Genomic DNA, 5,478 nt, shown 5'->3' with positions numbered 1-5,478 from the left:
CCTCCTAAACCTGAGTACTGCAAATGGATCTTGGGAATCTGTACTTTCTGATAATGTTGAGGCTGCCAGTCAGTAGAGCAACGTTTGAGAACTCTATATGCCCAACTTTTGCTACCTCGTGATGATGCTTTTTGGTCCTGGAGCTCGTACTACTGGAAATGTATTTTTATGTGACTGAATATGGCTGTGAGTTAATCACAAGAAAAAAAAAAAGTCCCTACCTGCTTGCTAAAGTAGTTCCCTTCCTTTAACCTATTTAAATTTAGAGGTCTTTAAGAATGGGGCTAAATGAGTAAGGGTATTCACCTGATGCTATAGGAACCCTTTTAGCTGATTCAGCTGGGACCAGTAATGCTCATTTCTTTTTCTTTTTCTAAAATATATTAATTTTTTAAAAATTTATTTATTTATTTTATTAAGGTATTATTGATATACACTTTTATGAAGGTCTCACATGAAAAAACAATATGATTACTACATTTACCCATATTATCAAGTCCCCACCCATATTCCAATGCAGTCACTGTCCATCAGTGTAGTAAGATGCCACAGATCCACGATTTGCCTTCTCTGTGCTACACTGTTTTTCCCGTGATCCCCCACATATTTTAAATTTTTTAGGGCAGCTTTACAACAAAATTGAGAGGAAGGTACAGAGAATTTCCCATGCTCTCTGCTCCACACATGCATAGCCTCCCTCACTATCAACATTGCCCCCCAACAGTGGCACCTTTGTTACAATCGGTAAGCCTACACTGACCCATCAGCACCCCAAGTCCACAGTTTACATCAGGGTTCACTTTTGGTGTCATCTCACTGGCTTTTTAAAACATCATTTAAAGGGGAGGGGAAATGATATATTCATATATCAAACATTTTATTTTCACTAAAAAAATATGTGCAGATATTCTGTCATCACTCATTTGATGCGTGGGGCCATGGTGTTTTCTCGACACACGCTCTGCTCATCAGAGCTCTCCAGGATCTTTCTTCCATAAGCAACATCCAAGATGCCTCATTTACAGTTTCTGCTCCCATTTCTTTACAATGTAGAATGATCTTACATTTCCTTACAAGATAATTTACGTGCAGTACTTCCTAGATTATTGTAATTTTCTTCCTCTAACATTCTGTAGCTTTGTCACTTAATTTGGCAGAAATGATTTTTCCACTAATCTTCCCAAAACATTTAACTTGGGATCCATAGAGATAACAACTCTTTGTTTTGCTCTTATGTTTCATAAGTTTACATAACATTTATTAAATTACAAAATTCCAGTAACAATTACAACTGTCACAATCAGGTTTGGGAAGAAGCTTATTTGACTTTTGTTAAATATAAAACTCAACTGGCAGGAGCTGTACCATTACAGGCTTCTCTGCTGTTGAGAGCATTTAGAATGCCATGGTTATTAGTCTGTATGCTTAACAGAAGGAATGGATAGTATGGTGAATTAATCTGGCAAATCAGGTAACTGAAAGTCATTAAGAGAAACTCTACTATAAGAAATAATATAGTAATAATAACAGTAACTGATATTTATGGAACACTTACTATGCACCAGGCATAGACACTTTATATATAATAGCTCACATTCAATGCACAAGCATCCTTTCAGGCATGATTTATAATTAGCTTCATTTTACACAGGAGGAAATCGAGGCTTCTAGAGGTTAAGTTACTTAAGGTCATACACCTTTAAGTTTGGAGGTAAAATTTAAACCCAAATCAGTTTGATTGCAGAATCCAGGGCCAACTTTTAGCTTTGAAAGCCTACCCTTGATGAGAGGGTTCATGCTGTCCCTTGCTGGAGACCTCACTTGGCCTGACATTGATCTATGGGACTGGGTCAAGGGCAGAGACTGCAAAGCAAGCAGTCACCATAACAAATAACTTGCATGTGTGTCCTAGATCAGAGGACAACTCTATAAACCTTTTTAGAATATGATGAAACGTCATGTAATTAATATACTTAATGCTTTAAACCAATGAATAGATTGGGTATTTTGAAGCAAACTTTGCTGAGAATATTATTTGAGCTGGAGCCCAGGCTTCAAGGAGGTAAATAAATTCTTATCCTCATTTCTGGACACTCTGTCATAGGATCCTGAAACCAGGTATTTATCATCCTGTCTCCATTGTGGTGCTTTTCCTTGATGTGATGAATGTGGCTTCCTAGAAAGGCTGCTTTATTCCAGCCTTGAGGCAGAATCCTTTTAGCTCAAAGAAAACTAAATAGGCTTCAGCAAGAAAAAAAAGTTCACTGTCAACCTTTTAATCCTTCTTTTCCATCTTTTTCCTGACTATGGTACTATGCATAGTTCAGTCTTCAGGGATCCATTGTTCGTTTTTATAAGAACATCAGGTGACCCAGATGTGCACTTTGAGTGGCTTTTATAGGCCTTATCACACCCACATTTGTATGTGATAATTAATCACCCATGGATCAGTCTGTGAAATACTGCTCCAGGCTAGCTCTGCCCCCACCACAATTTCCCTTCCACAGGAAAGTGGGTGGATAGTTTTGCCAATGTGTCATTTGATAATAAAATATTTTTCCAAGAAGTTTTCTAATGAGCTATGAAGCACTTACAGAGATTTTACACCCATTTTCTTGTCTTTGCAAGTGCACAATGGCATTTACTTTCTTTGAAGTATAATTATGCCCAAAGAAGTCCTTCTATTTATTTGATGATTCTAGATTTTCTGAGACTTTACTTTCTGAGCCTGCTATATTTGAAACATTTTTTCTGATGATCATTTTGATATTACTGTCAAAAAAAAAATCAAACCATTTAGCTTCTTTTTTGCATTGGTAAGAGCAATCAAAATTATTCTGTGAAGTTTTCAGTTCATAACAACTTGCTGCCAGGAAGTGAGCAACTTTGTTAGAGCCTTAAACTCAATTGGACGTAGATTCGCTGTGCCAATGTCATTTGAAATTCAAGATGTCTGGCTGCCAGAAAATAAGCTGCTGCCAGAAGTAGATCCAAAGGGAACAGGAAAACTGAGATTTCTCTTCTTTGAAGTCTATCTCAGGGTGTCTGTGAGACAAGATTAAACATAACTTTCATTTAATTTCAAAAAAACATTAGCTTTATGGATAGATCAGCTTCAAGGTGAGAAAAGATTGTCTCCTTGTTTTTCCCTAGAAGTTCTGCATTTTAGGATTGGAAATCAAATTGATATCAAGAGCGAATGGGAAGCTTGGACATGCTTTTACCCATGGATAAATGCAAATAATTTGCAGAGGGTGCTAGAATTTGGATAATGACTCACATGTGCCTTTTAAAATAAATATTGCTGCTAGAGTAAACAGGTGGTTCTCAAACTGTGGTCCCCAGACCAGCAACATCAGCAGCATCTTAGGCAAATTCTCCAGCCCCACTCCAGTCTTCTTAAATAGGGCATGGGTCCACCAATCTGAGTTTAAATAATTCTTCCAAGTGATTCTGCATACCAGTGTTTGAGAACCACTCTCTGCCCACAATTATTTTAGTTGAAAGAAATTTTGGCATCATCTCTCCAAACTTATCATTGAAGATATGAAGATTTGAGCCACAGGTATTAGTTGTTTCAGGCTGCAAGAAACAAACTCAAACAATAGCCAGTTAGTTGGTGGAAATTTGTTCTGCGAATTTGTAGGCTATCACTGATATCAAGTCTTAGACCCTATCACTATGTGCACCAGGCATCCCTCTTTCACTTTTTCTGTTATTTCTAATACTTCTGGCTAATGACCTTCTCTCTCCCCTGGGGCTTCTGCTTACTTACACCTTTTATTGCCTCATTTGCTTTGACTTAATGCCTTTCCTATCCATTGGCAGTTTTGTCTTGTCATGTTTTTCAGTGTTTGTGTCAGTTCACAGCTTGTCTCCCACTCTGTTATTACTATATAAAGTCCCTAAGAGAGAGGATCTGCTTTAAAATATGGATTCTCCTATTAGGCAGAGCTGTAATGCCAGACCATCTCATCATCCAGTCATTCATTCATTCATCAGCTACTTATTGAGTCTTCATTATTCTAGGCTTTAGAAACAAGTGAAAAAGATAAACAAAATGTTCAATTATCCATTATTCTGAAATGCTAATGGGAGGATGAACTGAAAATAGACAAGTAAATAATTACAGATCTGCAGTCTCTTATCTGTGATTCTGAAATTCAACAAATTCTTCAAACTGAAAAATATTTTCTCACTCACTTGGCAGCAAAACCTGACCTGACTTGAACTGAGCTGATAGCGAAACCCAATCTGGAGAAAGGTGAAGCTATTTGTAGTCTTTGCTGATCCCTCTTCATATGCATTCCCATTCATTGCATTGAAGAAATAATAATATTAGATTATGGGAACAGAAACAGACCCTAATGAGAGTATGCCATGAAGACTTCATAAAAATTCTTTAGAAAGTTGAATTCTGAAATACTACTAGTCCCAAGGGTTTTGGAAAAAGGTTGCAGACCTGTGAAAAGAGTTGCCAAGTGCTATGAAATTATATTAATCAAGGTAAGGTAATAGAGAGCATGGGAAATGCTATATAGATCCCAAACATTAATGATTCTTATGGTTCTTCTTGGCATGCATCCAACTCTAGGAGCAGTCACTAGCGTGGGAATGAGGAAATGGAACCACCAGTAGAAGACAGTGGGGCTTTCACAAACAAATCATTCAAAAATAATAATTTCAAAACTTCTAATCAATTCCCATCAAATAATTCCTTATATCAATGGAAAATAATTATTGAAACTATGGCCTGATGTAGTGGACATTAATGCTTTTAAAGCATGTAGAATCCAAAGAGATGGATTTAAAGTATGCCCTTTTATAATGAGGACATAAATATATGTTCAGATTAATGATGACTAAGTATATTAATTTGTGATATGGAGAAGGAAGAATCACTGTGTTGGGTGAAAGTAAAGAATCTCTTCATCATCCCCCTTAGCACATGATCATACTATCTCTGGATGCTTAAAGTAATACTCAGCCACCTCTATTTCTTTTTACCACTTCACTTTGCTCTGTGTGGAGTAAAATTTTGTATAAGCAAAACTGTCTGGTTGTGTCTTCTGAAGATACAGAGACTAACTAGTCTAGTCTTCCCATCTCTGATGTATACTATCACAGTGTACCCTCATCTCTTTTTCCTCAAGTTGTCACGAAAATTAGTTTTTGCAGCTTTGCTTCATTTCATGGCTTCTAAAACAATTGGTCTCCAGTGGACACTGCCTTCTTTTGTATTGTTCATCAAAAAGGTAACATGCAGGTACAGTCACAATAATCTAGAAATGTTCTGACAGATGTAAAATATAATGACACTGAAATTTTCCTAAATCTGGAGCCAAATTGTTATTTCATAATCCTGTGATGTATTTTATTCCCTTATTTATTTTCCTACTCAAGGCTTTAGTCTTTGGCACTTTTCTGGCACCTCCTCTGGGCAGCTCAGGATCTGAGATTTTTATATCTTGTCCTATA

This window comes from Manis pentadactyla, chromosome 12 (assembly GCF_030020395.1).
Source record: "Manis pentadactyla isolate mManPen7 chromosome 12, mManPen7.hap1, whole genome shotgun sequence".
NCBI classification, from domain to species: domain Eukaryota; kingdom Metazoa; phylum Chordata; class Mammalia; order Pholidota; family Manidae; genus Manis; species Manis pentadactyla.
The sequence above is the reverse complement of the archived record's forward strand: the minus strand, read 5'-3'. Positions refer to the sequence as shown.